At 38.6% G+C, this 20913-nt stretch overlaps 63 pseudogenes; all 63 read right to left on the reverse strand.

Annotated features, from left to right (window-relative positions):
* Positions 1-159: 159 nt before the first annotated feature.
* Positions 160-278, reverse strand: LOC140568798 (5S ribosomal RNA; annotated as a pseudogene).
* A 185-nt stretch (positions 279-463) lies between these two features.
* Positions 464-582, reverse strand: LOC140566495 (5S ribosomal RNA; annotated as a pseudogene).
* A 185-nt stretch (positions 583-767) lies between these two features.
* LOC140568799 (5S ribosomal RNA) lies at positions 768-886 on the reverse strand (annotated as a pseudogene).
* Positions 887-1108: 222 nt separating this feature from the next.
* LOC140569950 (5S ribosomal RNA) lies at positions 1109-1227 on the reverse strand (annotated as a pseudogene).
* A 185-nt stretch (positions 1228-1412) lies between these two features.
* On the reverse strand, positions 1413-1531 carry LOC140571088 (5S ribosomal RNA; annotated as a pseudogene).
* A 185-nt stretch (positions 1532-1716) lies between these two features.
* LOC140568800 (5S ribosomal RNA) lies at positions 1717-1835 on the reverse strand (annotated as a pseudogene).
* A 185-nt stretch (positions 1836-2020) lies between these two features.
* Positions 2021-2139, reverse strand: LOC140570589 (5S ribosomal RNA; annotated as a pseudogene).
* A 186-nt stretch (positions 2140-2325) lies between these two features.
* On the reverse strand, positions 2326-2444 carry LOC140567598 (5S ribosomal RNA; annotated as a pseudogene).
* Positions 2445-2703: 259 nt separating this feature from the next.
* LOC140568842 (5S ribosomal RNA) lies at positions 2704-2822 on the reverse strand (annotated as a pseudogene).
* A 185-nt stretch (positions 2823-3007) lies between these two features.
* Positions 3008-3126, reverse strand: LOC140568801 (5S ribosomal RNA; annotated as a pseudogene).
* A 185-nt stretch (positions 3127-3311) lies between these two features.
* On the reverse strand, positions 3312-3430 carry LOC140571437 (5S ribosomal RNA; annotated as a pseudogene).
* Positions 3431-3652: 222 nt separating this feature from the next.
* LOC140570590 (5S ribosomal RNA) lies at positions 3653-3771 on the reverse strand (annotated as a pseudogene).
* Positions 3772-3956: 185 nt separating this feature from the next.
* Positions 3957-4075, reverse strand: LOC140568802 (5S ribosomal RNA; annotated as a pseudogene).
* Positions 4076-4297: 222 nt separating this feature from the next.
* On the reverse strand, positions 4298-4416 carry LOC140568308 (5S ribosomal RNA; annotated as a pseudogene).
* Positions 4417-4601: 185 nt separating this feature from the next.
* Positions 4602-4720, reverse strand: LOC140570591 (5S ribosomal RNA; annotated as a pseudogene).
* A 185-nt stretch (positions 4721-4905) lies between these two features.
* LOC140571438 (5S ribosomal RNA) lies at positions 4906-5024 on the reverse strand (annotated as a pseudogene).
* A 185-nt stretch (positions 5025-5209) lies between these two features.
* LOC140570215 (5S ribosomal RNA) lies at positions 5210-5328 on the reverse strand (annotated as a pseudogene).
* A 185-nt stretch (positions 5329-5513) lies between these two features.
* Positions 5514-5632, reverse strand: LOC140568040 (5S ribosomal RNA; annotated as a pseudogene).
* A 185-nt stretch (positions 5633-5817) lies between these two features.
* LOC140566706 (5S ribosomal RNA) lies at positions 5818-5936 on the reverse strand (annotated as a pseudogene).
* Positions 5937-6121: 185 nt separating this feature from the next.
* LOC140572849 (5S ribosomal RNA) lies at positions 6122-6240 on the reverse strand (annotated as a pseudogene).
* Positions 6241-6425: 185 nt separating this feature from the next.
* Positions 6426-6544, reverse strand: LOC140568803 (5S ribosomal RNA; annotated as a pseudogene).
* A 185-nt stretch (positions 6545-6729) lies between these two features.
* Positions 6730-6848, reverse strand: LOC140568804 (5S ribosomal RNA; annotated as a pseudogene).
* A 185-nt stretch (positions 6849-7033) lies between these two features.
* LOC140568805 (5S ribosomal RNA) lies at positions 7034-7152 on the reverse strand (annotated as a pseudogene).
* Positions 7153-7337: 185 nt separating this feature from the next.
* On the reverse strand, positions 7338-7456 carry LOC140567088 (5S ribosomal RNA; annotated as a pseudogene).
* A 182-nt stretch (positions 7457-7638) lies between these two features.
* LOC140567089 (5S ribosomal RNA) lies at positions 7639-7757 on the reverse strand (annotated as a pseudogene).
* A 185-nt stretch (positions 7758-7942) lies between these two features.
* LOC140573387 (5S ribosomal RNA) lies at positions 7943-8061 on the reverse strand (annotated as a pseudogene).
* A 563-nt stretch (positions 8062-8624) lies between these two features.
* LOC140567492 (5S ribosomal RNA) lies at positions 8625-8743 on the reverse strand (annotated as a pseudogene).
* A 185-nt stretch (positions 8744-8928) lies between these two features.
* Positions 8929-9047, reverse strand: LOC140568211 (5S ribosomal RNA; annotated as a pseudogene).
* Positions 9048-9232: 185 nt separating this feature from the next.
* LOC140567090 (5S ribosomal RNA) lies at positions 9233-9351 on the reverse strand (annotated as a pseudogene).
* A 182-nt stretch (positions 9352-9533) lies between these two features.
* Positions 9534-9652, reverse strand: LOC140567471 (5S ribosomal RNA; annotated as a pseudogene).
* A 185-nt stretch (positions 9653-9837) lies between these two features.
* On the reverse strand, positions 9838-9956 carry LOC140567091 (5S ribosomal RNA; annotated as a pseudogene).
* A 182-nt stretch (positions 9957-10138) lies between these two features.
* On the reverse strand, positions 10139-10257 carry LOC140567092 (5S ribosomal RNA; annotated as a pseudogene).
* Positions 10258-10820: 563 nt separating this feature from the next.
* On the reverse strand, positions 10821-10939 carry LOC140567031 (5S ribosomal RNA; annotated as a pseudogene).
* A 185-nt stretch (positions 10940-11124) lies between these two features.
* On the reverse strand, positions 11125-11243 carry LOC140572052 (5S ribosomal RNA; annotated as a pseudogene).
* A 185-nt stretch (positions 11244-11428) lies between these two features.
* Positions 11429-11547, reverse strand: LOC140568372 (5S ribosomal RNA; annotated as a pseudogene).
* A 184-nt stretch (positions 11548-11731) lies between these two features.
* Positions 11732-11850, reverse strand: LOC140567093 (5S ribosomal RNA; annotated as a pseudogene).
* A 182-nt stretch (positions 11851-12032) lies between these two features.
* Positions 12033-12151, reverse strand: LOC140567094 (5S ribosomal RNA; annotated as a pseudogene).
* Positions 12152-12336: 185 nt separating this feature from the next.
* LOC140573388 (5S ribosomal RNA) lies at positions 12337-12455 on the reverse strand (annotated as a pseudogene).
* Positions 12456-12981: 526 nt separating this feature from the next.
* LOC140568807 (5S ribosomal RNA) lies at positions 12982-13100 on the reverse strand (annotated as a pseudogene).
* A 185-nt stretch (positions 13101-13285) lies between these two features.
* LOC140568808 (5S ribosomal RNA) lies at positions 13286-13404 on the reverse strand (annotated as a pseudogene).
* A 185-nt stretch (positions 13405-13589) lies between these two features.
* Positions 13590-13708, reverse strand: LOC140568809 (5S ribosomal RNA; annotated as a pseudogene).
* A 185-nt stretch (positions 13709-13893) lies between these two features.
* LOC140568810 (5S ribosomal RNA) lies at positions 13894-14012 on the reverse strand (annotated as a pseudogene).
* A 185-nt stretch (positions 14013-14197) lies between these two features.
* On the reverse strand, positions 14198-14316 carry LOC140568811 (5S ribosomal RNA; annotated as a pseudogene).
* Positions 14317-14501: 185 nt separating this feature from the next.
* LOC140571841 (5S ribosomal RNA) lies at positions 14502-14620 on the reverse strand (annotated as a pseudogene).
* A 186-nt stretch (positions 14621-14806) lies between these two features.
* On the reverse strand, positions 14807-14925 carry LOC140568813 (5S ribosomal RNA; annotated as a pseudogene).
* A 222-nt stretch (positions 14926-15147) lies between these two features.
* On the reverse strand, positions 15148-15266 carry LOC140568814 (5S ribosomal RNA; annotated as a pseudogene).
* Positions 15267-15451: 185 nt separating this feature from the next.
* Positions 15452-15570, reverse strand: LOC140572712 (5S ribosomal RNA; annotated as a pseudogene).
* Positions 15571-15755: 185 nt separating this feature from the next.
* LOC140568815 (5S ribosomal RNA) lies at positions 15756-15874 on the reverse strand (annotated as a pseudogene).
* Positions 15875-16170: 296 nt separating this feature from the next.
* Positions 16171-16289, reverse strand: LOC140566488 (5S ribosomal RNA; annotated as a pseudogene).
* A 222-nt stretch (positions 16290-16511) lies between these two features.
* On the reverse strand, positions 16512-16630 carry LOC140570529 (5S ribosomal RNA; annotated as a pseudogene).
* Positions 16631-16815: 185 nt separating this feature from the next.
* LOC140568816 (5S ribosomal RNA) lies at positions 16816-16934 on the reverse strand (annotated as a pseudogene).
* Positions 16935-17156: 222 nt separating this feature from the next.
* Positions 17157-17275, reverse strand: LOC140568817 (5S ribosomal RNA; annotated as a pseudogene).
* Positions 17276-17460: 185 nt separating this feature from the next.
* Positions 17461-17579, reverse strand: LOC140572510 (5S ribosomal RNA; annotated as a pseudogene).
* Positions 17580-17801: 222 nt separating this feature from the next.
* Positions 17802-17920, reverse strand: LOC140568819 (5S ribosomal RNA; annotated as a pseudogene).
* A 222-nt stretch (positions 17921-18142) lies between these two features.
* Positions 18143-18261, reverse strand: LOC140566809 (5S ribosomal RNA; annotated as a pseudogene).
* Positions 18262-18446: 185 nt separating this feature from the next.
* On the reverse strand, positions 18447-18565 carry LOC140568820 (5S ribosomal RNA; annotated as a pseudogene).
* Positions 18566-18750: 185 nt separating this feature from the next.
* Positions 18751-18869, reverse strand: LOC140566385 (5S ribosomal RNA; annotated as a pseudogene).
* Positions 18870-19054: 185 nt separating this feature from the next.
* On the reverse strand, positions 19055-19173 carry LOC140568821 (5S ribosomal RNA; annotated as a pseudogene).
* A 185-nt stretch (positions 19174-19358) lies between these two features.
* Positions 19359-19477, reverse strand: LOC140567025 (5S ribosomal RNA; annotated as a pseudogene).
* A 185-nt stretch (positions 19478-19662) lies between these two features.
* Positions 19663-19781, reverse strand: LOC140573359 (5S ribosomal RNA; annotated as a pseudogene).
* A 186-nt stretch (positions 19782-19967) lies between these two features.
* On the reverse strand, positions 19968-20086 carry LOC140572850 (5S ribosomal RNA; annotated as a pseudogene).
* Positions 20087-20308: 222 nt separating this feature from the next.
* LOC140570592 (5S ribosomal RNA) lies at positions 20309-20427 on the reverse strand (annotated as a pseudogene).
* Positions 20428-20612: 185 nt separating this feature from the next.
* Positions 20613-20731, reverse strand: LOC140571501 (5S ribosomal RNA; annotated as a pseudogene).
* Between the last annotated feature and the right edge of the window lie 182 nt (positions 20732-20913).

Raw genomic sequence — 20913 nt, forward strand, 5'->3', positions numbered from 1 at the left:
CAAATTTCATAGCTAAGACCATATTTGTTCAAAACCAAGCAAAAGCATTCCATTTCAACACATCAACATTTACAACACAAAAGAGTTTCAACTACAAATTTGTGCAAAAGATGTAAATAACATGGAAATGTAAGCTTTAATTGTTTGCAGGATTGGAAAAGCTTACAACACCTGGTATTCCCAGACAGTCTCCCATTCAAGTACTAACCAGGCCCAACCCTAGGTAGCTTCTGAGATCAGACGAGATCAGGCATTCTAAGGGTGGAATGGCCGTAAGCAGAAGCACCTTGCAAACTAGAGGATTCAAATTTCATAGCTAAGACCATATTTGTTCAAAACCAAGCAAAAGCATTCCATTTCAACACATCAACATTTACAACACAAAAGAGTTTCAACTACAAATTTGTGCAAAAGATGTAAATAACATGGAAATGTAAGCTTTAATTGTTTGCAGGATTGGAAAAGCTTACAACACCTGGTATTCCCAGACAGTCTCCCATTCAAGTACTAACCAGGCCCAACCCTAGGTAGCTTCCGAGATCAGACGAGATCAGGCATTCTAAGGGTGGAATGGCCTTAAGCAGAAGCACCTTGCAAACTAGAGGATTCAAATTTCATAGCTAAGACCATATTTGTTCAAAACCAAGTAAAAGCATTCCATTTCAACACATCAACATTTACAACACAAAAGAGTTTCAACTACAAATTTGTGCAAAAGATGTAAATAACATGGAAATGTAAGCTTTAATTGTTTGCAGGATTGGAAAAGCTTACAACACCTGGTATTCCCAGACAGTCTCCCATTCAAGTACTAACCAGGCCCAACCCTAGGTAGCTTCTGAGATCAGACGAGATCAGGCATTCTAAGGGTGGAATGGCCGTAAGCAGAAGCACCTTGCAAACTAGAGGATTCAAATTTCATAGCTAAGACCATATTTGTTCAAAACCAAGCAAAAGCATTCCATTTCAACACATCAACATTTACAACACAAAGCATTCCATTTCAACACATCAACATTTACAACACAAAAGAGTTTCAACTACAAATTTGTGCAAAAGATGTAAATAACATGGAAATGTAAGCTTTAATTGTTTGCAGGATTGGAAAAGCTTACAACACCTGGTATTCCCAGACAGTCTCCCATTCAAGTACTAACCAGGCCCAACCCTAGGTAGCTTCTGAGATCAGACGAGATCAGGAATTCTAAGGGTGGAATGGCCGTAAGCAGAAGCACCTTGCAAACTAGAGGATTCAAATTTCATAGCTAAGACCATATTTGTTCAAAACCAAGCAAAAGCATTCCATTTCAACACATCAACATTTACAACACAAAAGAGTTTCAACTACAAATTTGTGCAAAAGATGTAAATAACATGGAAATGTAAGCTTTAATTGTTTGCAGGATTGGAAAAGCTTACAACACCTGGTATTCCCAGACAGTCTCCCATTCAAGTACTAACCAGGCCCAACCCTAGGTAGCTTCCGAGATCAGACGAGATCAGGCATTCTAAGGGTGGAATGGCCGTAAGCAGAAGCACCTTGCAAACTAGAGGATTCAAATTTCATAGCTAAGACCATATTTGTTCAAAACCAAGCAAAAGCATTCCATTTCAACACATCAACATTTACAACACAAAAGAGTTTCAACTACAAATTTGTGCAAAAGATGTAAATAACATGGAAATGTAAGCTTTAATTGTTTGCAGGATTGGAAAAGCTTACAACACCTGGTATTCCCAGACAGTCTCCCATTCAAGTACTAACCAGGCCCAACCCTAGGTAGCTTCTGAGATCAGACGAGATCAGGCATTCTAAGGGTGGAATGGCCGTAAGCAGAAGCACCTTGCAAACTAGAGGATTCAAATTTCATAGCTAAGACCATATTTGTTCAAAACCAAGCAAAAGCATTCCATTTCAACACATCAACATTTACAACACAAAAGAGTTTCAACTACAAATTTGTGCAAAAGATGTAAATAACATGGAAATGTAAGCTTTAATTGTTTGCAGGATTGGAAAAGCTTACAACACCTGATATTCCCAGACAGTCTCCCATTCAAGTACTAACCAGGCCCAACCCTAGGTAGCTTCTGAGATCAGACGAGATCAGGCATTCTAAGGGTGGAATGGCCGTAAGCAGAAGCACCTTGCAAACCTAGAGGATTCAAATTTCATAGCTAAGACCATATTTGTTCAAAACCAAGCAAAAGCATTCCATTTCAACACATCAACATTTACAACACAAAAGAGTTTCAACTACAAATTTGTGCAAAAGATGTAAATAACATGGAAATGTAAGCTTTAATTGTTTGCAGGATTGGAAAAGCTTACAACACCTGGTATTCCCAGACAGTCTCCAATTCAAGTACTAACCAGGCCCAACCCTTGGTAGCTTCTGAGATCAGACAAGATCAGGTATTCTAAGGATCGAATGGCCGCAAGCAGAAGCACCTTGCAAACTAGAGGATTCAAATTTCATAGCTAAGACCATATTTGTTCAAAACCAAGCAAAAGCATTCCATTTCAACACATCAACATTTACAATACAAAGCATTCCATTTCAACACATCAACATTTACAACACAAAGCATTCCATTTCAACACATCAACATTTACAACACAAAAGAGTTTCATCTACAAATTTGTGCAAAAGATGTAAATAACATGGAAATGTAAGCTTTAATTGTTTGCAGGATTGGAAAAGCTTACAACACCTGGTATTCCCAGACAGTCTCCCATTCAAGTACTAACCAGGCCCAACCCTTGGTAGCTTCTGAGATCAGACGAGATCAGGCATTCTAAGGGTGGAATGGCCGTAAGCAGAAGCACCTTGCAAACTAGAGGATTCAAATTTCATAGCTAAGACCATATTTGTTCAAAACCAAGCAAAAGCATTCTATTTCAACACATCAACATTTACAACACAAAAGAGTTTCAACTACAAATTTGTGCAAAAGATGTAAATAACATGGAAATGTAAGCTTTAATTGTTTGCAGGATTGGAAAAGCTTACAACACCTGGTATTCCCAGACAGTCTCCCATTCAAGTACTAACCAGGCCCAACCCTAGGTAGCTTCTGAGATCAGACGAGATCAGGCATTCTAAGGGTGGAATGGCCGTAAGCAGAAGCACCTTGCAAAATAGAGGATTCAAATTTCATAGCTAAGACCATATTTGTTCAAAACCAAGCAAAAGCATTCCATTTCAACACATCAACATTTACAACACAAAAGAGTTTCAACTACAAATTTGTGCAAAAGATGTAAATAACATGGAAATGTAAGCTTTAATTGTTTGCAGGATTGGAAAAGCTTACAACACCTGATATTCCCAGACAGTCTCCCATTCAAGAACTAACCAGGCCCAACCCTAGGTAGCTTCTGAGATCAGACGAGATCAGGTATTCTAAGGGTGGAATGGTCGTAAGCAGAGCTACCTTGCGAACTAGAGGATTCAAATTTCATAGCTAAGACCATATTTGTTCAAAACCAAGCAAAAGCATTCCATTTCAACACATCAACATTTACAACACAAAGCATTCCATTTCAACACATCAACATTTACAACACAAAAGTGTTTCATCTACAAATTTGTGCAAAAGATGTAAATAACATGGAAATGTAAGCTTTAATTGTTTGCAGGATTGGAAAAGCTTACAACACCTGATATTCCCAGACAGTCTCCCATTCAAGTACTAACCAGGCCCAACCCTAGGTAGCTTCTGAGATCAGACGAGATCAGGCATTCTAAGGGTGGAATGGCCGTAAGCAGAAGCACCTTGAAAACTAGAGGATTCAAATTTCATAGCTAAGACCATATTTGTTCAAAACCAAGCAAAAGCATTCCATTTCAACACATCAACATTTACAACACAAAAGAGTTTCAACTACAAATTTGTGCAAAAGATGTAAATAACATGGAAATGTAAGCTTTAATTGTTTGCAGGATTGGAAAAGCTTACAACACCTGGTATTCCCAGACAGTCTCCCATTCAAGTACTAACCAGGCCCAACCCTAGGTAGCTTCTGAGATCAGACGAGATCAGGCATTCTAAGGGTGGAATGGCCGTAAGCAGAAGCACCTTGCAAACTAGAGGATTCAAATTTCATAGCTAAGACCATATTTGTTCAAAACCAAGCAAAAGCATTCCATTTCAACACATCAACATTTACAATACAAAGCATTCCATTTCAACACATCAACATTTACAACACAAAAGAGTTTCATCTACAAATTTGTGCAAAAGATGTAAATAACATGGAAATGTAAGCTTTAATTGTTTGCAGGATTGGAAAAGCTTACAACACCTGGTATTCCCAGACAGTCTCCCATTCAAGTATTAACCGTGCCCAACCCTAGGTAGCTTGTGAGATCAGACGAGATCAGGCATTCTAAGGGTGGAATGGCCATAAGCAGAAGCACCTTGCAAACTAGAGGATTCAAATTTCATAGCTAAGACCATATTTGTTCAAAACCAAGCAAAAGCATTCCATTTCAACACATCAACATTTACAACACAAAAGAGTTTCAACTACAAATTTGTGCAAAAGATGTAAATAACATGGAAATGTAAGCTTTAATTGTTTGCAGGATTGGAAAAGCTTACAACACCTGATATTCCCAGACAGTCTCCCATTCAAGTACTAACCAGGCCCAACCCTAGGTAGCTTCTGAGATCAGACGAGATCAGGCATTCTAAGGGTGGAATGGCCGTAAGCAGAAGCACCTTCCAAACTAGAGGATTCAAATTTCATAGCTAAGACCATATTTGTTCAAAACCAAGCAAAAGCATTCCATTTCAACACATCAACATTTACAACACAAAAGAGTTTCAACTACAAATTTGTGCAAAAGATGTAAATAACATGGAAATGTAAGCTTTAATTGTTTGCAGGATTGGAAAAGCTTACAACACCTGATATTCCCAGACAGTCTCCCATTCAAGAACTAACCAGGCCCAACCCTAGGTAGCTTCTGAGATCAGACGAGATCAGGTATTCTAAGGGTGGAATGGTCGTAAGCAGAACTACCTTGCGAACTAGAGGATTCAAATTTCATAGCTAAGACCATATTTGTTCAAAACCAAGCAAAAGCATTCCATTTCAACACATCAACATTTACAACACAAAAGAGTTTCAACTACAAATTTGTGCAAAAGATGTAAATAACATGGAAATGTAAGCTTTAATTGTTTGCAGGATTGGAAAAGCTTACAACACCTGGTATTCCCAGACAGTCTCCCATTCAAGTACTAACCAGGCCCAACCCTAGGTAGCTTCTGAGATCAGACGAGATCAGGCATTCTGAGGGTGGAATGGCCGTAAGCAGAAGCACCTAGCAAACTAGAGGATTCAAATTTCATAGCTAAGACCATATTTGTTCAAAACCAAGCAAAAGCATTCCATTTCAACACATCAATATTTACAACACAAAAGAGTTTCAACTACAAATTTGTGCAAAAGATGTAAATAACATGGAAATGTAAGCTTTAATTGTTTGCAGGATTGGAAAAGCTTACAACACCTGGTATTCCCAGACAGTCTCCCATTCAAGTACTAACCAGGCCCAACCCTTGGTAGCTTCTGAGATGAGACAAGATCAGGCATTCTAAGGATGGAATGGCCGCAAGCAGAAGCACCTTGCAAACTAGAGGATTCAAATTTCATAGCTAAGACCATATTTGTTCAAAACCAAGCAAAAGCATTCCATTTCAACACATCAACATTTACAACACAAAAGAGTTTCATCTACAAATTTGTGCAAAATATGTAAATAACATGGAAATGTAAGCTTTAATTGTTTGCAGGATTGGAAAAGCTTACAACACCTGGTATTCCCAGACAGTCTCCCATTCAAGTACTAACCGTGCCCAACCCTAGGTAGCTTCTGAGATCAGACGAGATCAGGCATTCTAAGGGTAGAATGGCCGTAAGCAGAAGCACCTTGCAAACTAGAGGATTCAAATTTCATAGCTAAGACCATATTTGTTCAAAACCAAGCAAAAGCATTCCATTTCAACACATCAACATTTACAACACAAAAGAGTTTCAACTACAAATTTGTGCAAAAGATGTAAATAACATGGAAATGTAAGCTTTAATTGTTTGCAGGATTGGAAAAGCTTACAACACCTGGTATTCCCAGACAGTCTCCCATTCAAGTACTAACCGTGCCCAACCCTAGGTAGCTTCTGAGATCAGACGAGATCAGGCATTCTAAGGGTGGAATGGCCGTAAGCAGAAGCACCTTGCAAACTAGAGGATTCAAATTTCATAGCTAAGACCATATTTGTTCAAAACCAAGCAAAAGCATTCCATTTCAACACATCAACATTTACAACACAAAAGAGTTTCAACTACAAATTTGTGCAAAAGATGTAAATAACATGGAAATGTAAGCTTTAATTGTTTGCAGGATTGGAAAAGCTTACAACACCTGGTATTCCCAGACAGTCTCCCATTCAAGTACTAACCAGGCCCAACCCTAGGTAGCTTCTGAGATCAGACGAGATCAGGCATTCTAAGGGTGGAATGGCCGTAAGCAGAAGCACCTTGCAAACTAGAGGATTCAAATTTCATAGCTAAGACCATATTTGTTCAAAACCAAGCAAAAGCATTCCATTTCAACACATCAACATTTACAACACAAAAGAGTTTCAACTACAAATTTGTGCAAAAGATGTAAATAACATGGAAATGTAAGCTTTAATTGTTTGCAGGATTGGAAAAGCTTACAACACCTGGTATTCCCAGACAGTCTCCCATTCAAGTACTAACCAGGCCCAACCCTAGGTAGCTTCTGAGATCAGACGAGATCAGGCATTCTAAGGGTGGAATGGCCGTAAGCAGAAGCACCTTGCAAACTAGAGGATTCAAATTTCATAGCTAAGACCATATTTGTTCAAAACCAAGCAAAAGCATTCCATTTCAACACATCAACATTTACAACACAAAAGAGTTTCAACTACAAATTTGTGCAAAAGATGTAAATAACATGGAAATGTAAGCTTTAATTGTTTGCAGGATTGGAAAAGCTTACAACACCTGGTATTCCCAGACAGTCTCCCATTCAAGTACTAACCAGGCCCAACCCTAGGTAGCTTCTGAGATCAGACGAGATCAGGCATTCTAAGGGTGGAATGGCCGTAAGCAGAAGCACCTTGCAAACTAGAGGATTCAAATTTCATAGCTAAGACCATATTTGTTCAAAACCAAGCAAAAGCATTCCATTTCAACACATCAACATTTACAACACAAAAGAGTTTCAACTACAAATTTGTGCAAAAGATTTAAATAACATGGAAATGTAAGCTTTAATTGTTTGCAGGATTGGAAAAGCTTACAACACCTGGTATTCCCAGACAGTCTCCCATTCAAGTACTAACTGTGCCCAACCCTAGGTAGCTTCTGAGATCAGACGAGATCAGGCATTCTAAGGGTGGAATGGCCGTAAGCAGAAGCACCTTGCAAACTAGAGGATTCAAATTTCATAGCTAAGACCATATTGGTTCAAAAACAAGCAAAGGCATTCCATTTCAACACAACATTTACAACACAAAAGAGTTTCAACTACAAATTTGTGCAAAAGATGTAAATAACATGGAAATGTAAGCTTTAATTGTTTGCAGGATTGGAAAAGCTTACAACACCTGGTATTCCCAGACAGTCTCCCATTCAAGTACTAACTGTGCCCAACCCTAGGTAGCTTCTGAGATCAGACGAGATCAGGCATTCTAAGGGTGGAATGGCCGTAAGCAGAAGCACCTTGCAAACTAGAGGATTCAAATTTCATAGCTAAGACCATATTTGTTCAAAACCAAGCAAAAGCATTCCATTTCAACAAATCAACATTTACAACACAAAAGAGTTTCAACTACAAATTTGTGCAAAAGATGTAAATAACATGGAAATGTAAGCTTTAATTGTTTGCAGGATTGGAAGAGCTTACAACACCTGGTATTCCCAGACAGTCTCCAATTCAAGTACTAACCAGGCCCAACCCTAGGTAGCTTCTGAGATCAGACAAGATCAGGCATTCTAAGGGTGGAATGGCCGTAAGCAAAAGCATCTTGCAAACTAGAGGATTCAAATTTCATAGCTAAGACCATATTTGTTCAAAACCAAGCAAAAGCATTCCATTTCAACACATCAACATTTACAACACAAAGCATTCCATTTCAACACATCAACATTTACAACACAAAAGAGTTTCATCTACAAATTTGTGCAAAAGATGTAAATAACATGGAAATGTAAGCTTTAATTTTTTGCAGGATTGGAAAAGCTTACAACACCTGGTATTCCCAGACAGTCTCCCATTCAAGTACTAACCGTGCCCAAACCTAGGTAGCTTGTGAGATCAGACGAGATAAGGCGTTCTAAGGATGGAATGGCCGTAAGCAGAAGCACCTTGCAAACTAGAGGATTCAAATTTCATAGCTAAGACCATATTTGTTCAAAACCAAGCAAAAGCATTCCATTTCAACACATCAACATTTACAACACAAAGCATTCCATTTCAACACATCAACATTTACAACACAAAAGAGTTTCAACTACAAATTTGTGCAAAAGATGTAAATAACATGGAAATGTAAGCTTTAATTGTTTGCAGGATTGGAAAAGCTTACAACACCTGGTACTCCCAGACAGTCTCCCATTCAAGTACTAACCAGGCCCAACCCTAGGTAGCTTCTGAGATCAGACAACATCAGGCGTTCTAAGGGTGGAATGGCCGTAAGCAGAAGAACCTTGCAAACTAGAGGATTCAAATTTCATAGATAAGACCATATTTGTTCGAAACCAAGCAAAAGCATTCCATTTCAACACATAAACATTTACAACACAAAAGAGTTTCAACTACAAATTTGTGCAAAAGATGTAAATAACATGGAAATGTAAGCTTTAATTGTTTGCAGGATTGGAAAAGCTTACAACACCTGGTATTCCCAGACAGTCTCCCATTCAAGTACTAACTGTGCCCAACCCTAGGTAGCTTCTGTGATCAGACGAGATCAGGCATTCTAAGGGTGGAATGGCCGTAAGCAGAAGCACCTAGCAAACTAGAGGATTCAAATTTCATAGCTAAGACGATATTTATTCAAAACCAAGGAAAAGCATTCCATTTCAACACATCAACATTTACAACACAAAAGAGTTTCAACTACAAATTTGTGCAAAAGATTTAAATAACATGGAAATGTAAGCTTTAATTGTTTGCAGGATTGGAAAAGCTTACAACACCTGGTATTCCCAGACAGTCTCCCATTCAAGTACTAACTGTGCCCAACCCTAGGTAGCTTCTGAGATCAGACGAGATCAGGCATTCTAAGGGTGGAATGGCCGTAAGCAGAAGCACCTTGCAAACTAGAGGATTCAAATTTCATAGCTAAGACCATATTGGTTCAAAAACAAGCAAAGGCATTCCATTTCAACACAACATTTACAACACAAAAGAGTTTCAACTACAAATTTGTGCAAAAGATGTAAATAACATGGAAATGTAAGCTTTAATTGTTTGCAGGATTGGAAAAGCTTACAACACCTGGTATTCCCAGACAGTCTCCCATTCAAGTACTAACCAGGCCCAACCCTAGATAGCTTCTGAGATCAGACAAGATCAGGGATTCTAAGGGTGGAATGGCCATAAGGAAAAGCACCTAGCAAACTAGAGGATTCAAATTTCATAGCTAAGACCATATTTGTTCAAAACCAAGCAAAAGCATTCCATTTCATCACATCAATATTTACAACACAAAAGAGTTTCAACTACAAATTTGTGCAAAAGATTTAAATAACAAGGAAATGTAAGCTTTAATTGTTTGCAGGATTGGAAAAGCTTACAACACCTGGTATTCCCAGACAGTCTCCCATTCAAGTACTAACTGTGCCCAACCCTAGGTAGCTTCTGAGATCAGACGAGATCAGGCATTCTAAGGGTGGAATGGCCGTAAGCAGAAGCACCTTGCAAACTAGAGGATTCAAATTTCATAGCTAAGACCATATTGGTTCAAAAACAAGCAAAGGCATTCCATTTCAACACAACATTTACAACACAAAAGAGTTTCAACTACAAATTTGTGCAAAAGATGTAAATAACATGGAAATGTAAGCTTTAATTGTTTGCAGGATTGGAAAAGCTTACAACACCTGGTATTCCCAGACAGTCTCCCATTCAAGTACTAACTGTGCCCAACCCTAGGTAGCTTCTGAGATCAGACGAGATCAGGCATTCTAAGGGTGGAATGGCCGTAAGCAGAAGCACCTTGCAAACTAGAGGATTCAAATTTCATAGCTAAGACCATATTTGTTCAAAACCAAGCAAAAGCATTCCATTTCAACACATCAACATTTACAACACAAAGCATTCCATTTCAACACATCAACATTTACAACACAAAAGAGTTTCATCTACAAATTTGTGCAAAAGATGTAAATAACATGGAAATGTAAGCTTTAATTTTTTGCAGGATTGGAAAAGCTTACAACACCTGGTATTCCCAGACAGTCTCCCATTCAAGTACTAACCGTGCCCAAACCTAGGTAGCTTGTGAGATCAGACGAGATAAGGCGTTCTAAGGATGGAATGGCCGTAAGCAGAAGCACCTTGCAAACTAGAGGATTCAAATTTCATAGCTAAGACCATATTTGTTCAAAACCAAGCAAAAGCATTCCATTTCAACACATCAACATTTACAACACAAAGCATTCCATTTCAACACATCAACATTTACAACACAAAAGAGTTTCAACTACAAATTTGTGCAAAAGATGTAAATAACATGGAAATGTAAGCTTTAATTGTTTGCAGGATTGGAAAAGCTTACAACACCTGGTATTCCCAGACAGTCTCCCATTCAAGTACTAACCAGGCCCAACCCTAGGTAGCTTCTGAGATCAGACAACATCAGGCGTTCTAAGGGTGGAATGGCCGTAAGCAGAAGGACCTTGCAAACTAGAGGATTCAAATTTCATAGATAAGACCATATTTGTTCGAAACCAAGCAAAAGCATTCCATTTCAACACATAAACATTTACAACACAAAAGAGTTTCAACTACAAATTTGTGCAAAAGATGTAAATAACATGGAAATGTAAGCTTTAACTGTTTGCAGGATTGGAAAAGCTTACAACACCTGGTATTCCCAGACAGTCTCCCATTCAAGTACTAACCAGGCCCAACCCGAGGTAGCTTCTGAGATCAGACGAGATCAGGCATTCTAAGGGTGGAATGGCCGTAAGCAGAAGCACCTTGCAAACTAGAGGATTCAAATTTCATAGCTAAGACCATATTTGTTCAAAACCAAGCAAAAGCATTCCATTTCAACACATCAACATTTACAACACAAAAGAGTTTCAACTACAAATTTGTGCAAAAGATGTAAATGACATGGAAATGTAAGCTTTAATTGTTTGCAGGATTGGAAAAGCTTACAACACCTGGTATTCCCAGACAGTCTCCCATTCAAGTACGAACCAGGCCCAACACTAGATAGCTTCCGAGATCAGACGAGATCAGGCATTCTAAAGGTTGAATGGCCGTAAGCAGAAGCACCTTGCAAACTAGAGGATTCAAATTTCATAGCTAAGACCATATTGGTTCAAAACCAAGAAAAGCATTCCATTTCAACACATCAACATTTACAACACAAAAGAGTTTCAACTACAAATTTGTGCAAAAGATGTAAATAACATGGAAATGTAAGCTTTAATTGTTTGCAGGATTGGAAAAGCTTACAACACCTGGTATTCCCAGACAGTCTCCCATTCAAGTACTAACTGTGCCCAACCCTAGGTAGCTTCTGAGATCAGACGAGATCAGGCATTCTAAGGGTGGAATGGCCGTAAGCAGAAGCACCTTGCAAACTAGAGGATTCAAATTTCATAGCTAAGACCATATTGGTTCAAAAACAAGCAAAGGCATTCCATTTCAACACAACATTTACAACACAAAAGAGTTTCAACTACAAATTTGTGCAAAAGATGTAAATAACATGGAAATGTAAGCTTTAATTGTTTGCAGGATTGGAAAAGCTTACAACACCTGGTATTCCCAGACAGTCTCCCATTCAAGTACTAACTGTGCCCAACCCTAGGTAGCTTCTGAGATCAGACGAGATCAGGCATTCTAAGGGTGGAATGGCCGTAAGCAGAAGCACCTTGCAAACTAGAGGATTCAAATTTCATAGCTAAGACCATATTTGTTCAAAACCAAGCAAAAGCATTCCATTTCAACACATCAACATTTACAACACAAAAGAGTTTCAACTACAAATTTGTGCAAAAGATGTAAATAACATGGAAATGTAAGCTTTAATTGTTTGCAGGATTGGAAGAGCTTACAACACCTGGTATTCCCAGACAGTCTCCAATTCAAGTACTAACCAGGCCCAACCCTAGGTAGCTTCTGAGATCAGACAAGATCAGGCATTCTAAGGGTGGAATGGCCGTAAGCAGAAGCATCTTGCAAACTAGAGGATTCAAATTTCATAGCTAAGACCATATTTGTTCAAAACCAAGCAAAAGCATTCCATTTCAACACATCAACATTTACAACACAAAGCATTCCATTTCAACACATCAACATTTACAACACAAAAGAGTTTCATCTACAAATTTGTGCAAAAGATGTAAATAACATGGAAATGTAAGCTTTAATTTTTTGCAGGATTGGAAAAGCTTACAACACCTGGTATTCCCAGACAGTCTCCCATTCAAGTACTAACCGTGCCCAAACCTAGGTAGCTTGTGAGATCAGACGAGATAAGGCGTTCTAAGGATGGAATGGCCGTAAGCAGAAGCACCTTGCAAACTAGAGGATTCAAATTTCATAGCTAAGACCATATTTGTTCAAAACCAAGCAAAAGCATTCCATTTCAACACATCAACATTTACAACACAAAAGAGTTTCAACTACAAATTTGTGCAAAAGATGTAAATAACATGGAAATGTAAGCTTTAATTGTTTGCAGGATTGGAAAAGCTTACAACACCTGGTATTCCCAGACAGTCTCCCATTCAAGTACTAACCAGGCCCAACCCTAGGTAGCTTCTGAGATCAGACGAGATCAGGCATTCTAAGGGTGGAATGGCCGTAAGCAGAAGCACCTTGCAAACTAGAGGATTCAAATTTCATAGCTAAGACCATATTTGTTCAAAACCAAGCAAAAGCATTCCATTTCAACACATCAACATTTACAACACAAAAGAGTTTCAACTACAAATTTGTGCAAAAGATGTAAATAACATGGAAATGTAAGCTTTAATTGTTTGCAGGATTGGAAAAGCTTACAACACCTGGTATTCCCAGACAGTCTCCCATTCAAGTACTAACCAGGCCCAACCCTAGGTAGCTTCTGAGATCAGACGAGATCAGGCATTCTAAGGGTGGAATGGCCGTAAGCAGAAGCACCTTGCAAACTAGAGGATTCAAATTTCATAGCTAAGACCATATTTGTTCAAAACCAAGCAAAAGCATTCCATTTCAACACATCAACATTTACAACACAAAAGAGTTTCAACTACAAATTTGTGCAAAAGATGTAAATAACATGGAAATGTAAGCTTTAATTGTTTGCAGGATTGGAAAAGCTTACAACACCTGGTATTCCCAGACAGTCTCCCATTCAAGTACTAACCAGGCCCAACCCTAGGTAGCTTCTGAGATCAGACGAGATCAGGCATTCTAAGGGTGGAATGGCCGTAAGCAGAAGCACCTTGCAAACTAGAGGATTCAAATTTCATAGCTAAGACCATATTTGTTCAAAACCAAGCAAAAGCATTCCATTTCAACACATCAACATTTACAACACAAAAGAGTTTCAACTACAAATTTGTGCAAAAGATGTAAATAACATGGAAATGTAAGCTTTAATTGTTTGCAGGATTGGAAAAGCTTACAACACCTGGTATTCCCAGACAGTCTCCCATTCAAGTACTAACCAGGCCCAACCCTAGGTAGCTTCTGAGATCAGACGAGATCAGGCATTCTAAGGGTGGAATGGCCGTAAGCAGAAGCACCTTGCAAACTAGAGGATTCAAATTTCATAGCTAAGACCATATTTGTTCAAAACCAAGCAAAAGCATTCCATTTCAACACATCAACATTTACAACACAAAAGAGTTTCAACTACAAATTTGTGCAAAAGATGTAAATAACATGGAAATGTAAGCTTTAATTGTTTGCAGGATTGGAAAAGCTTACAACACCTGGTATTCCCAGACAGTCTCCCATTCAAGTACTAACCAGGCCCAACCCTAGGTAGCTTCTGAGATCAGACGAGATCAGGCATTCTAAGGGTGGAATGGCCGTAAGCAGAAGCACCTTGCAAACTAGAGGATTCAAATTTCATAGCTAAGACCATATTTGTTCAAAACCAAGCAAAAGCATTCCATTTCAACACATCAACATTTACAACACAAAAGAGTTTCAACTACAAATTTGTGCAAAAGATGTAAATAACATGGAAATGTAAGCTTTAATTGTTTGCAGGGTTGGAAAAGCTTACAACACCTGGTATTCCCAGACAGTCTCCCATTCAAGTACTAACCAGGCCCAACCCTAGGTAGCTTCTGAGATCAGACGAGATCAGGCATTCTAAGGGTGGAATGGCCGTAGGCAGAAGCACCTTGCAAACCTAGAGGATTCAAATTTCATAGCTAAGACCATATTTGTTCAAAACCAAGCAAAAGCATTCCATTTCAACACATCAACATTTACAACACAAAAGAGTTTCAACTACAAATTTGTGCAAAAGATGTAAATAACATGGAAATGTAAGCTTTAATTGTTTGCAGGATTGGAAAAGCTTACAACACCTGGTATTCCCAGACAGTCTCCCATTCAAGTACTAACCAGGCCCAACCCTAGGTAGCTTCTGAGATCAGACGAGATCAGGCATTCTAAGGGTGGAATGGCCGTAAGCAGAAGCACCTTGCAAACTAGAGGATTCAAATTTCATAGCTAAGACCATATTTGTTCAAAACCAAGCAAAAGCATTCCATTTCAACACATCAACATTTACAACACAAAGAATTCCATTTCAACACATCAACATTTACAACACAAAAGAGTTTCATCTACAAATTTGTGCAAAAGATGTAAATAACATGGAAATGTAAGCTTTAATTGTTTGCAGGATTGGAAAAGCTTACAACACCTGGTATTCCCAGACAGTCTCCCATTCAAGTACTAACCAGGCCCAACCCTAGGTAGCTTCTGAGATCAGACGAGATCAGGCATTCTAAGGGTGGAATGGCCGTAAGCAGAAGCAGCTTGCAAACTAGAGGATTCAAATTTCATAGCTAAGACCATATTTGTTCAAAACCAAGCAAAAGCATTCCATTTCAACACATCAACATTTACAACACAAAAGAGTTTCAACTACAAATTTGTGCAAAAGATGTAAATAACATGGAAATGTAAGCTTTAATTGTTTGCAGGATTGGAAAAGCTTACAACACCTGGTATTCCCAGACAGTCTCCCATTCAAGTACTAACCAGGCCCAACCCTAGGTAGCTTCTGAGATCAGACGAGATTAGGCATTCTAAGGGTGGAATGGCCGTAAGCAGAAGCACCTTGCAAACTAGAGGATTCAAATTTCATAGCTCAGACCATATTTGTTCAAAACCAAGCAAAAGCATTCCATTTCAACACATCAACATTTACAACACAAAAGAGTTTCAACTACAAATTTGTGCAAAAGATGTAAATAACATGGAAATGTAAGCTTTAATTGTTTGCAGGATTGGAAAAGCTTACAACACCTGGTATTCCCAGACAGTCTCCCATTCAAGTACTAACCAGGCCCAACCCTAGGTAGCTTCTGAGATCAGACGAGATCAGGCATTCTAAGGGTGGAATGGCCGTAAGCAGAAGCACCTTGCAAACTAGAGGATTCAAATTTCATAGCTAAGACCATATTTGTTCAAAACCAAGCAAAAGCATTCCATTTCAACACATCAACATTTACAACACAAAGCATTCCATTTTAACACATCAACATTTACAACACAAAGCATTCCATTTCAACACATCAACATTTACAACACAAAGCATTCCATTTCAACACATCAACATTTACAACACAAAAGAGTTTCATCTACAAATTTGTGCAAAAGATGTAAATAACATGGAAATGTAAGCTTTAATTGTTTGCAGGATTGGAAAAGCTTACAACACCTGGTATTCCCAGACAGTCTCCCATTCAAGTACTAACCGTGCCCAACCCTAGGTAGCTTCTGAGATCAGACGAGATCAGGCAATCTAAGGGTGGAATGGCCGTAAGCAGAAGCACCTTGCAAACTAGAGGATTCAAATTTCATAGCTAAGACCATATTTGTTTAAAACCAAGCAAAAGCATTCCATTTCAGCACATCAACATTTACAACACAAAGCATTCCATTTTAACACATCAACATTTACAACACAAAAGAGTTTCATCTACAAATTTGTGCAAAAGATGTAAATAACATGGAAATGTAAGCTTTAATTGTTTGCAGGATTGGAAAAGCTTACAACACCTGGTATTCCCAGACAGTCTCCCATTCAAGTACTAACCAGGCCCAACCCTAGGTAGCTTCTGAGATCAGACGAGATCAGGCATTCTAAAGGTGGAATGGCCGTAAGCAGAAGCACCTTGCAAACTAGAGGATTCAAATTTCATAGCTAAGACCATATTTGTTCAAAACCAAGCAAAAGCATTCCATTTCAACACATCAACATTTACAACACAAAAGAGTTTCAACTACAAATTTGTGCAAAAGATGTAAAAAACATGGAAATGTAAGCTTTAATTGTTTGCAGGATTGGAAAAGCTTACAACACCTGGTATTCCCAGACAGTCTCCCATTCAAGTACTAACCAGGCCCAACCCTAGGTAGCTTCTGAGATCAGACGAGATCAGGCATTCTAAGGGTGGAATGGCCGTAAGCAGAAGCACCTTGCAAACTAGAGGATTCAAATTTCATAGCTAAGACCATATTTGTTCAAAACCAAGCAAAAGCATTCCATTTCAACACATCAACATTTACAACACAAAGCATTCCATTTCAACACATCAACATTTACAACACAAAAGAGTTTCATCTACAAATTTGTGCAAAAGATGTAAATAACATGGAAATGTAAGCTTTAAATGTTTGCAGGATTGGAAAAGCTTACAACACCTGGTATTCCCAGACAGTCTCCCATTCAAGTACTAACCAGGCCCAACCCTAGGTAGCTTCTGAGATCAGACGAGATCAGGCATTCTAAGGGTGGAATGGCCGTAAGCAGAAGCACCTTCCAAACTAGAGGATTCAAATTTCATAGCTAAGACCATATTTGTTCAAAACCAAGCAAAAGCATTCCATTTCAACACATCAACATTTACAACACAAAAGAGTTTCAACTACAAATTTGTGCAAAAGATGTAAATAACATGGAAATGTAAGCTTTAATTGTTTGCAGGATTGGAAAAGCTTACAAAACCTGGTATTCCCAGACAGTCTCCCATTCAAGTACTAACCAGGCCCAACCCTAGGTAGCTTCTGAGATCAGACGAGATCAGGCATTCTAAGGGTGGAATGGCCGTAAGCAGAAGCACCTTGCAAACTAGAGGATTCAAATTTCATAGCTAAGACCATATTTGTTCAAAACCAAGCAAAAGCATTCCATTTCAACACATCAACATTTACAACACAAAGCATTCCATTTCAACACATCAACATTTACAACACAAAAGAGTTTCAACTACAAATTTGTGCAAAAGATGTAAATAACATGGAAATGTAAGCTTTAATTGTTTGCAGGATTGGAAAAGCTTACAACACCTGGTATTCCCAGACAGTCTCCCATTCAAGTACTAACCAGGCCCAACCCTAGGTAGCTTCTGAGATCAGACGAGATCAGGCATTCTAAGGGTGGAATGGCCGTAAGCAGAAGCACCTTGCAAACTAGAGGATTCAAATTTCATAGCTAAGACCATATTTGTTCAAAACCAAGCAAAAGCATTCCATTTCAACACATCAACATTTACAACACAAAGCATTCCATTTCAACACATCAACATTTACAACACAAAAGAGTTTCATCTACAAATTTGTGCAAAAGATGTAAATAACATGGAAATGTAAGCTTTAATTGTTTGCAGGATTGGAAAAGCTTACAACACCTGATATTCCAAGACAGTCTCCCATTCAAGTACTAACCAGGCCCAACCCTAGGTAGCTTCTGAGAGCAGACGAGATCAGGCATTCTAAGGGTGGAATGGCCGTAAGCAGAAGCCCCTTGCAAACTAGAGGATTCAAATTTCATAGCTAAGACCATATTTGTTCAAAACCAAGCAAAAGCATTCCATTTCAACACATCAACATTTACAACACAAAAGAGTTTCAACTACAAATTTGTGCAATAGATGTAAATAACATGGAAATGTAAGCTTTAATTGTTTGCAGGATTGGAAAAGCTTACAACACCTGGTATTCCCAGACAGTCTCCCATTCAAGTACTAACCAGGCCCAACCCTAGGTAGCTTCTGAGATCAGACGAGATCAGGCATTCTAAGGGTGGAATGGCCGTAAGCAGAAGCACCTTGCAAACTAGAGGATTCAAATTTCATAGCTAAGACCATATTTGTTCAAAACCAAGCAAAAGCATTCCATTTCAACACATCAACATTTACAACACAAAAGAGTTTCAACTACAAATTTGTGCAAAAGATGTAAATAACATGGAAATGTAAGCTTTAATTGTTTGCAGGATTGGAAAAGCTTACAACACCTGGTATTCCCAGACAGTCTCCCATTCAAGTACTAACCAGGCCCAACCCTAGGTAGCTTCTGAGAGCAGACGAGATCAGGCATTCTAAGGGTGGAATGGCCCTAAGCAGAAGCACCTTGCAAACTAGAGGATTCAAATTTCATAGCTAAGACCATATTTGTTCAAAACCAAGCAAAAGCATTCCATTTCAACACATCAACATTTACAACACAAAAGAGTTTCAACTACAAATTTGTGCAAAAGATGTAAATAACATGGAAATGTAAGCTTTAATTGTTTGCAGGATTGGAAAAGCTTACAACACCTGGTATTCCCAGACAGTCTCCCATTCAAGTACTAACCAGGCCCAACCCTAGGTAGCTTCTGAGATCAGACGAGATCAGGCATTCTAAGGGTGGAATGGCCGTAAGCAGAAGCACCTTGCAAACTAGAGGATTCAAATTTCATAGCTAAGACCATATTTGTTCAAAACCAAGCAAAAGCATTCCATTTCAACACATCAACATTTACAACACAAAAGAGTTTCAACTACAAATTTGTGTAAAAGATGTAAATAACATGGAAATGTAAGCTTTAATTGTTTGCAGGATTGGAAAAACTTACAACACCTGATATTCCCAGACAGTCTCCCATTCAAGTACTAACCAGGCCCAACCCTAGGTAGCTTCTGAGATCAGACGAGATCAGGCATTCTAAGGGTGGAATGGCCTTAAGCAGAAGCACCTTGCAAACTAGAGGATTCAAATTTCATAGCTAAGACCATATTTGTTCAAAACCAAGCAAAAGCATTCCATTTCAACACATCAACATTTACAACACAAAAGAGTTTCAACTACAAATTTGTGCAAAAGATGTAAATAACATGGAAAGGTAAGCTTTAATTGTTTGCAGGATTGGAAAAGCTTACAACACCTGGTATTCCCAGACAGTCTCCCATTCAAGTACTAACCAGGCCCAACCCTAGGTAGCTTCTGAGACCAGACGAGATCAGGCATTCTAAGGGTGGAATGGCCGTAGGCAGAAGCACCTTGCAAACCTAGAGGATTCAAATTTCATAGCTAAGACCATATTTGTTCAAAACCAAGCAAAAGCATTCCATTTCAACACATCAACATTTACAACACAAAAGAGTTTCAACTACAAATTTGTGCAAAAGATGTAAATAACATGGAAATGTAAGCTTTAATTGTTTGCAGGATTGGAAAAGCTTACAACACCTGGTATTCCCAGACAGTCTCCCATTCAAGTACTAACCGTGCCCAACCCTAGGTAGCTTCTGAGATCAGACGAGATCAGGCATTCTAAGGGTGGAATGGCCGTAAGCAGAAGCACCTTGCAAACTAGAGGATTCAAATTTCATAGCTAAGACCATATTTGTTCAAAACCAAGCAAAAGCATTCCATTTCAACACATCAACATTTACAACACAAAGAATTCCATTTCAACACATCAACATTTACAACACAAAAGAGTTTCATCTACAAATTTGTGCAAAAGATGTAAATAACATGGAAATGTAAGCTTTAATTGTTTGCAGGATTGGAAAAGCTTACAACACCTGATATTCCCAGACAGTCTCCCATTCAAGTACTAACCAGGCCCAACCCTAGGTAGCTTCTGAGATCAGACGAGATCAGGCATTCTAAGGGTGGAATGGCCGTAAGCAGAAGCACCTTGCAAACTAGAGGATTCAAATTTCATAGCTAAGACCATATTTGTTCAAAACCAAGCAAAAGCATTCCATTTCAACACATCAACATTTACAACACAAAAGAGTTTCAACTACAAATTTGTGCAAAAGATGTAAATAACATGGAAATGTAAGCTTTAATTGTTTGCAGGATTGGAAAAGCTTACAACACCTGATATTCCCAGACAGTCTCCCATTCAAGTACTAACCAGGCCCAACCCTAGGTAGCTTCTGAGATCAGACGAGATCAGGGATTCTAAGGGTGGAATGGCCGTAAGCAGAAGCACCTTGCAAACTAGAGGATTCAAATTTCATAGCTAAGACCATATTTGTTCAAAACCAAGCAAAAGCATTCCATTTCAACACCTCAACATTTACAACACAAAGCATTCCATTTCAACACATCAACATTTACAACACAAAAGAGTTTCAACTACAAATTTGTGCAAAAGATGTAAATA

This window comes from Salminus brasiliensis, chromosome 11, assembly GCF_030463535.1.
Source record: "Salminus brasiliensis chromosome 11, fSalBra1.hap2, whole genome shotgun sequence".
NCBI lineage: Eukaryota > Metazoa > Chordata > Actinopteri > Characiformes > Bryconidae > Salminus > Salminus brasiliensis.